The sequence below is a fragment of the Schistocerca gregaria genome, unplaced genomic scaffold, assembly GCF_023897955.1.
Source record: "Schistocerca gregaria isolate iqSchGreg1 unplaced genomic scaffold, iqSchGreg1.2 ptg000926l, whole genome shotgun sequence".
NCBI classification, from domain to species: Eukaryota; Metazoa; Arthropoda; class Insecta; order Orthoptera; family Acrididae; genus Schistocerca; species Schistocerca gregaria.
The window spans coordinates 55,001-65,000 of record NW_026062283.1 but is presented as its reverse complement, the minus strand read 5'-3'; positions in this window follow the sequence as shown (position 1 = coordinate 65,000).

Here is a 10,000-nt window from a genome sequence, read left to right as displayed (position 1 = left end):
GTCCGGGCCTGGTGAGGTTTCCCGTGTTGAGTCAAATTAAGCCGCAGGCTCCACTCCTGGTGGTGCCCTTCCGTCAATTCCTTTAAGTTTCAGCTTTGCAACCATACTTCCCCCGGAACCCAAAAGCTTTGGTTTCCCGGAGGCTGCCCGCCGAGTCATCGGAGGAACTGCGGCGGATCGCTGGCTGGCATCGTTTATGGTTAGAACTAGGGCGGTATCTGATCGCCTTCGAACCTCTAACTTTCGTTCTTGATTAATGAAAACATACTTGGCAAATGCTTTCGCTTCTGTTCGTCTTGCGACGATCCAAGAATTTCACCTCTAACGTCGCAATACGAATGCCCCCGCCTGTCCCTATTAATCATTACCTCGGGTTCCGAAAACCAACAAAATAGAACCGAGGTCCTATTCCATTATTCCATGCACACAGTATTCAGGCGGGCTTGCCTGCTTTAAGCACTCTAATTTGTTCAAAGTAAACGTGCCGGCCCACCGAGACACTCAACAAAGAGCACCCTGGTAGGATTTAAACGGGGTCCGCCTCGGGACGCGAAAGCACCCCTTCGGCTCGCCCCACCGGCAGGACGTCCCACGATACATGCCAGTTAAACACCGACGGGCGGTGAACCAACAGCGTGGGACACAAATCCAACTACGAGCTTTTTAACCGCAACAACTTTAATATACGCTATTGGAGCTGGAATTACCGCGGCTGCTGGCACCAGACTTGCCCTCCAATAGATACTCGTTAAAGGATTTAAAGTGTACTCATTCCGATTACGGGGCCTCGGATGAGTCCCGTATCGTTATTTTTCGTCACTACCTCCCCGTGCCGGGAGTGGGTAATTTGCGCGCCTGCTGCCTTCCTTGGATGTGGTAGCCGTTTCTCAGGCTCCCTCTCCGGAATCGAACCCTGATTCCCCGTTACCTGTTACAACCATGGTAGGCGCAGAACCTACCATCGACAGTTGATAAGGCAGACATTTGAAAGATGCGTCGCCGGTACGAGGACCGTGCGATCAGCCCAAAGTTATTCAGAGTCACCAAGGCAAACGGACCAGACAAGCCAATCCGATTGGTTTTGATCTAATAAAAGCGTCCCTTCCATCTCTGGTCGGGACTCTGTTTTTTTTTTTTTTTTTTTTTTTTTTTTTAAAAAAAAAAAAAAATCTTTATTTATTTCAACTACAATAATAGTTATACTTAATAACCCACTCCCTTAGTTGATTAGTGGGCCTGTATTTTATACAATGATTATTACAAGTATGCAGCTCTTAATTCTAACTTGTAAGTGAGCTACAGGTGTTACACAATGATGGGCATTACTAATATTATTGTCTATACCTACAATTAAATACTACTTCTTATTTCTAAGTTCTAACATCTGCAGCGTCACATATATGCCAGCAGAGAGTATAAACCTACTGATAATTGCCTTGCTCTTCGAGCTAAACCCGAAGAGCATGCCCCTGGCACTGGGCAGGCCAAGATGTTATTACGCTGCAGTTTCCTAAATGTAAATATCCTAGTCTAATTCCTACAAACTAAGCTTATCCTAAGTCAAATCCGGTGCTTTACATTTTTGTAAAGGTGACCCCTACTCCCCCTATTCCTGCACGCGGCGGATCCCAACTATGGTGGATAGTCGGCCAGTCCGCGCACAGGCGGTATGGGAACAGGGATCTAGACGAAATCGGTGTATATTTCTGAGTTTATGTTAATTCATGTCCCTCAGATATTCCATCAACACCTTACGTGATACCTCGTTTGCCAGAGTGTTAAGCAGTTGAAAGGTATCTTCGCGTCTCAGAAGTTGGTATGTGTCTTGGTTTGGTAGTCTATCTCGGAGTGTGGCTGCAACATCATTGAAGAGAGGACACTCGTAGATCACATGTTCAGGAGTACCTTCCGGGACGCCACAGTCACACGCGGGCGTTGCCTTCTTCCCAAACCGACATAGGTATGTCGGGTAGGGTCCATGTCCAGTGAGAAAGTGGAACAATCCCTTTGTTGGCTCAAAATACTTCATTTGCAAGCGTTCCCTCACGTCCGGAATGAACTGAAAAGTTCTACGTCCGGTTTCCTCCGTTTCCCAAGTCCCCTGCCATAATTCTTCTCCCCTTTTCATAATTTCCCTCTTATTTGCCACCCTCACCCCCATAATCTCTTCAATTTTACCTAGATTCCCCTTTTTTGCCCAATACCAGGCTGCTTGCTCCCTTATCTTTATATCTAGTGGGCAGAGCCCCATTATGACTAACAGGGCCCCCCCTGGAGACGTTCTATAAGCCCCCACAGATCGTAATATCATACTTGTTTGCACCCTTCTCACTGCCATGGCAGGCACAACCCTCGTGAGTCTATGCGCCCAGACTCCCGAGCCGTAACCCACCACTGAGGTTAAGATACTATTATGATATAGTTTAATGAGGTGTGGAGGGAGGTGAAATCTTTTATGTCCTATGGAAATGAGGTTATTTAGAATTTGTAGGGCCTTTTGGGTTACGGTTTCAATGTGCCTCCCGAAGTTCCATTTCTCATCAATGATGACTCCTAAGTATCGTGTGTCACGTCTTCGTAATACTGGTGAACCGTCAATCCTGACTGTCGGGTTCCTGGTTAGTTGTCCTTTCAGCAGTAAGTAAGTTGACTTACTTGGTGAGACTGTCATTTTGGTGGTGTGGCACCACTGTTGAAGTTTGTCTATGGCCCTTTCTATCTTAGGTTCAATGTCTTCTCGGCTCCGGCCACCGACCAACAGGAGGAGGTCATCTGCGTAGGCTATCACCTCTAGCACATCCTCGCATTGTTGTAGATTGTCCAATAAAGGCTCCATATGGATGTCCCAAAAAAGCGGTCCAAGGACCGATCCCTGGGGACATCCTTTCGTGATCACTTTACTAACTCTCTCGCTAGAGGATGATAGCCAGACCTCTCGTTCCTCGCAATAGCTCCTCAGGCAACCATATAGCGGCCCTGGACACTCTTTCTCCCGCAAGCAGGAGAAGAGCGAAGGCCACCACAGGTTGTCAAAGGCGCCACTGATGTCCACCATGATGCCCACCACGTATTTATGCGGGGTTGAGCCGCAGACCTCGGCTGCCAGGGCGATTGCATCAGATGCCGATCGCCCTGGCCTGAAACCGAATTGCCTGCTGCTCATCCCGCACAAAACTCTGTGTGCCGCCAGTCTGTCAGCCAGCAACTTCTCAAATAATTTACCAAGCAAGTCCAACAGGCAGATTGGCCTGTATGACTTCACTTCCGCTGGATCTTTATCTTGGCCTTTCTTTATAATGACAACATTTGCCTTTTTCCATCTCCTTGGGAACTGTTGTTGCCTTAGGCATTCATTGTATAAATGCGTTAATGGCGCAACCAGCTGGGGGGCCAGGAATTGCACCACCTCCGCCACAATGCCATCTGGCCCAGGAGCTTTCCCTCTTTTGAGAGATTTTATGTGGGCCGCCACCTCCTCTTCCGAGAAGGGGTAGACCGCTGCATCGTTGTTATATTGCACTTGATCCTCCTCTCGCAGTTGCCGCTGTGCTTCGGTTTCCCCGTCCGCATAGTCATCAGGCAACAGGGACTGGAGGAGGACCCCAGCAGTTTCCTGCCAGGACTCCGTCATCCCGCCCCCGTGCCTGACAGTTGATAGCTCCATAGGAGAGCGGATCTTTTCCCTCACTAACTTGTAGGGAAGTCCCCATGGATCCAGCACAAGTTGACTGAGCACATAGCGTTCCCAGCTCCGTGTCCTGACCTCGCGTAGTTCCTTTTGGAACTGTTGCTTGGCCTCCCTATACCGCAACTGCCATCTTTGTTTCTCTTGCCAGACGACACTGCGCTGGTAGTACCTCCTTAGCCTTCTGACAGACTGACGCAATTCCTCTAGTTCAGGCGTCCATGGTGACGGAGAGGCCGCCATGGCCCTCCTCCTGGTTGGTACAGCAGCCCTCACCGCTCTAGTTATGGCGGTCACTATGTCGTCAGTTCTGTCGTTTACGTCTATATCTTGTTGTGCGTCCCCTCCCGGTATTGGAGGAATGTCGCACTCCCTCGCTAGCCGCTCCCAATCTGCTCTATTAAAGTTATATTGCAATTCCCACCCCATGGCCCAGCGGCACTCTCTATCCCCTATGGTGAAAGTTATTAAATTATGGTCGCTTGTGGTGGCATTCCCTATTACCTTCCAATTTTGGAGTATGTTTGTAACATTCGGTGTTGTTAGAGTTATGTCAATATTTGTCCCTTGTCTTCCTCCCGCCGTGTAGGTAGGAGGATTGCCCGGCCTATTAGCCACCACAAGTTGGGTTGCCATAATAAATTCTTCTACCTTCTCCCCATTTGCATCTCGTGTGCCACTGTACCACAGGGGGGATTTGGCATTTATGTCAGCTGTAATTATCAACTTTCTCCCCCGCAACGCCGTGGTCACTCTCGTTAGGTGATCTAAGTGTGTTTCAATATTATCACTGTACTGAAAGTACATGTTTATTATAAAGACGATTCCGGTTGGGGATTGCAACTCCACGACGTTGCAGTGGGTAGTTGTGAATTGAGAGAGCGTGGTGACTCTCAGGAGCTTATTTGTTATTATTATCGCCGCTTTCGGGACTTCTCCTTTGCTAATTACCTGCCATGTTGCGGCAGCAAAAGCGACCTTTCCAGCTTGGGAGTACGGCTCCTGTAGACAGAGCACATCCAATCTCCTCTCCTCCACTTCCCTTCGGAGTTCCTGCATTACGAGTCGGCTGTTATGTGTATTTAGTTGTCCTATGTTAAGCTTTGTCATCAAGGGAAGTATGTATGTATGCGGTCATTTGGCCAGGTTTTAGACCAGTCAAATGCAATTCTTCCATTGGCTAGAACTGCCTGCTCGTAAATGTCGTCTAAGTTGAATTTCTCCCCTCTCCTTTCGAAGACTTTTCGTAGCAGGTCCCGCAGGGCTCCAAAGTCGGTGGGGAGATTCACTGATTTTAGTTGGATTCTGTCAACAGCCTCCATCACCGAGAAGGTTACCCTTCTTCCTTCTTCATGTCCTACACGAACCACATGTCTCAGGGCTGTGGTCAGGGTAGCCGGCTGTTCAAGTCTTGCTAGCTGCATAGTATATTCTAAATTAGGGTAGACCCTCACAGGATCCACAGGTGGCAATCTGACCACTGGAGTACTCTGTTCAGTGGAATTTATGCTGGAGCTAGTTACTTCATTTTCTTGAACCGGTTTCTCATGCTTGTTCTGTTGCTTTTCAGAGACTGTTATGGCCGCAGGATGCCCTTGCCGTTTCTGATGTTTTATCGGCTCTGCTCCCCGGCTTTCAGAGGAGGGAGCTGCTGCTATAGGGAGATCTGTTTGTATTGCTATGTTCACCCATTGGGGCTCAGTTTGAATGGCTATATCTGTTGTTTCAGGTTTTCCGGCGCCCGTAAGCGACCTCAGAAATAACTTGAATTTACTTGCCCTCATAGCGTCCCTCCTCCTCTTGCTCGGGGATTTGCGCTTCGGCATCCTGTTCGGTATGCCGAGTTCAGCCATAATCAGTTCTGGAGATTAATCTTTGTTCCAACATTCTGTATGTTGGGCAATTCCGACCTACAGCTCCGCAAGACTTCTTCCCTCTGCTTTTGCATGGTATGCAGATTTGTGTACCTTTACAGTCCTTACGATTATGGCCACTTTCTCCGCACTTGGTGCACGCCGGCTCCCTGGTGCACAGCCTGAGAATGTGGTCCAGGTCACCACAGTTGTGGCAACGAGGTACCACGACATAGTCTTTGGTGTTGATGGCATGGAAGCCAACATAGATCCTGCCCATTGTTGTGATGTTCTTCCACATCTGTGCTGTCACTTCAGCGACATGATGTACAACATCACGACCTCGTGGACCCGTTTTAAATCTAAGTTTAAAACAATTATTAAATTCTTCAGCGCTTAGATGCTCAAAATTTTGTGCCCTGATTGTCTCTGACAACTCTTCATTCGTCATAATAGATGGCACGTCATATAGTATGACGAGAGGATTTCTTTTTCTTGGTGGCTCACATTTCACCACTGAGTTCAGCTTTTGGTTCTTCAGCAGCTTTTCTTTATCCTCTTCCGAGGCAACTTCTACGATGACTGAGTTCCTGCTCGGTTTGATTCTCTTTATCTTTATTTTTTCCTTCACAGGGTCCACGGTTTTCGTGAATAACTCCTGTATTTTCTTTATGCTTGTGTCTTCTCCAGGAAGTGTTCTCAAAAAGACTGCCGTATCTGGCCTCTTAGTTACCTTATTTATTGTCTCTCTGGTGGTGTTGGGCTTGGTGGGAGCTTGCGCTGCCACTGCCGCCCAAGTTTTCACTGGCTGCTTTCTTAGTCTATTGTTTTCTTTTACTAATTCTTCTAGCCTACCTTCTAGTTTTGCATGGACAATGGCCCAAGCTGCCAATTCATTTTTAATGGCTGACATTCCGGCTTGGCTGATCTTGCCATTTTTTACAGATTGCTCCATGAGCGTAGTTATTCTGGCAAGTCTTTGCATAACTGACTCATTCTCGACCTGTCCCAGCTCGTCCTGAGGAGAGGGATCAGGCGCAGTAGACGCACGTTGAGGCGCACTCGAATCACTCGTATCTGTCGTCGCCATGATTTACGAGTGATATAAAAAAGGTGGGAGCCCGTCTCTTACCCCGGACCGGCTCCTCTGGCATGGGGGGGGACTTCTTGCAGCTCGCCCACCGACCTCGCCCCAAGGTCAAGGGCCCTCTCGAGCTGCCGGGTTCAGCGCGCCGTTGCCAGCGCACTGGTCCCCATCGATGGCTCCGTCATCGGCGATTTCACGCGACGCTCCTCGGCAACTGCACCCCGCACTCCGGAGAGGCGGATGCACCTCTCGCCCTTCGCCGCCTACTAGCCCGAGTTTCCACCTTACGGCCAAGGACCCACTCCTACTCAGGTGGCGGGCCGGTCCCCCAGACGTTCGGCGGTCTGGACCCAGTTAACCTGGCCCAGGCGATGTCACCACCTCCTGGGTTTGGCAGAACACGCCCCGGTTACCCAGGGGCGCGGCGAGGCACCCTTGCCGACTCGCGCCGCGATCCCACGCCGACAAACGAAGTCGCCGGCATGCAGAGCTCCTGTTGGTCTGGGCCCTGCGAACAGGAAGGGACAGATGTTCGTCCCTTGACACAGCTCCCCCTGTGCCACGCACCCTTCGCTTTCGCATCGGGTTGGGTCGCAGCTCTCCCTTTTGTCGCAAGGCAAAATGCCGAGCTTAACGTCTGGCACCACGGGAAGGCGGAAAGAGCCACTTGGGAAGGAGAGGTTGTAAGAGACACATCACTTCCCCTGTGAGGAGTGCCGCGGCACGCCCGTCTGGAAGCGATACGCCCCAGTGCGAGCCTCCGTGCCTTACGGCGCGCCGGCTACGGGCGGGCCCGCGCCGAACGCGCCGTCGAGCGACCGACCTCACGCCAGACTCTGTTTGCATGTATTAGCTCTAGAATTACCACAGTTATCCAAGTAACGTGGGTACGATCTAAGGAACCATAACTGATTTAATGAGCCATTCGCGGTTTCACCTTAATGCGGCTTGTACTGAGACATGCATGGCTTAATCTTTGAGACAAGCATATGACTACTGGCAGGATCAACCAGGGAGCTGCGTCAACTAGAGCTGAGCAGCCGGCCGCCCGGGAGTGTGTCCCGGGGGCCCGCGCGAACACGCAAGCGTCCGCTCAATTATTCTGCAAACAGGAGGAGGCCGAGCTCCCCTGCACGATACACCTCGAAACCCTCTCAGGTCCCGGCGGCGCGCAGCGCCGTCCTAGGTACTTGGTCGGTTTCGAGAGAGGCGCAATCGCCCGGAGTTAGGCGAGTAGACGGTTTTAGTGCGAACACCCTTGCTCCCAACTGAGCTTGCCGCTGCCGACAGAGGCCCGGGAGCGTGCTGTCGTGGCATTGCCGGCGGGAGACAACACGCGCCACCTATGGTGACCGGCAGCTCCAACGCCAGCGCCACACAAGGGCAAAGCCCCACTTGGGTGCAGAAGCGAACTCTCCCAGCACAGCGCACGCGCCAACACGTCCGCACAACTGCGATACAAACCACCTGCGAGAACCGCTGGGGCGACCGAGCAGCAGACGGCGTCGCGGCGCCGAGTGCCAGGCGGCGGCGCATCCTCAACGCACACAGTCCTCAATCAGACCAGCACACTGCAGATGTCCACCGCGCTTCGCACCGGGCTCGGCTGAACCAACTTTGGCCGCCAGGCGCCGCGTGCAGGGTGCGCCGCAGCGTAGCTGCGCCGCCTGCCGAGCCCGTCGGCTGGCGCTCCTGCCACTCGGCGCCCCCCACCAGCCGCCTGTTGCGCGTGCGCCCACGCAGCGCGCGGCCAACACGCCGGGCGGCCCCCCTTCACCGGCCGGGAACAGTCCCACCAAGCCACCGCCGCGTATCGCTTCATACCCACATGGGCCTAGTCACGTGTGTGGATGTGGCGGGTACCGCTGAAACAACCGGTTAATAGCTGTACCGATCGTCGCCATCACAGATTCACCTCCAGCGTGAACAACCGCTCAACAACGGATTTCCAGTTCATTTGCGTATCTTGGGCAGTAAACGTAGATGTCCACCTACATTTGCGAATTCAACAATTCTTGCATGCCAGGATGTCATGTGTCACGACACGCTACATCAGACCACATACACACTGCGACATGTGCAGAAGAGAACACGTGGAAGGTGGCCCGCGCACGTATGCGATGTCCCTTCCGCGATCCACTGTCAACCGGCATCTGCGGCATGTCCCAGATATGGAACGCGGTCCACCAGGGTAGCACTTTGTGTGAGGCAATACGACAAAGTCGGAATACACGCGTCACTACATCACACGGCTCACGCTGACCTGACCTGACTCACCGCACCACCACCCCCAGCGACCCAGGGTGACATACAATGCGTTCGTACGTTCCTCCCACACGCCTCTACGGCGTACCACAGTGCAACCTAGCTGTTATTGGGAGACGAGACAAGTAGCATCGAGCACAACATATGGAAATTGAGATTCGACACCGTTGGGCACAGCCAGCGTACGGTCACACGTATCACACTACTTCACTCTGTACGTAACTACCGATGATCGGTACAGCGTGTGGGTTACGCGTACGACATCAGCGGACAATGGACACAGACCATACCACGACGTACACTGAGGGCGTCGACATCTGAACGCAACTGAACAGCTGCGAGGCTCATTTAACACTCAAACGCCAGACCGACCAGCTTGAGAGGACGGAGACACAAAGAGAGGGGCAGAGGGGGGGGGGGGGCGATATAGTCCTATTGCAGTACAATTGACAGTGGATAGCGGGAATATGTGGAAAGTAAGCAACACTCGCAAGACATCTACATGAGGATAACAACGACACCAGAGATTCCGAGCAGTGAACTATGTTAGGCAAAGGGACAACGTGGGTTAGGTTAAGGGACAACGTGGGTTAGGTTAAGGGACAACGTGGGTTAGGTTAAGGGACAACGTGGGTTAGGTTAAGGGACAACGTGGGTTAGGTTAAGGGACAACGTGGGTTAGGTTAAGGGACAACGTGGGTTAGGTTAAGGGACAACGTGGGTTAGGTTAAGGGACAACGTGGGTTAGGTTAAGGGACAACGTGGGTTAGGTTAAGGGACAACGTGGGTTAGGTTAAGGGACAACGTGGGTTAGGTTAAGGGACAACGTGGGTTAGGTTAAGGGACAACGTGGGTTAGGTTAAGGGACAACGTGGGTTAGGTTAAGGGACAACGTGGGTTAGGTTAAGGGACAAATTGAGTTAGGTTAAGGGACAAATTGAGTTAGGTTAAGGGACAAATTGAGTTAGGTTAAGGGACAAATTGAGTTAGGTTAAGGGACAAATTGAGTTAGGTTAAGGGACAAATTGAGTTAGGTTAAGGGATAATCTGGTACAACCACAGTTAGGTTAAGCGATAATCTGGTACAGCCACAGTTAGGTTAAGCGATAA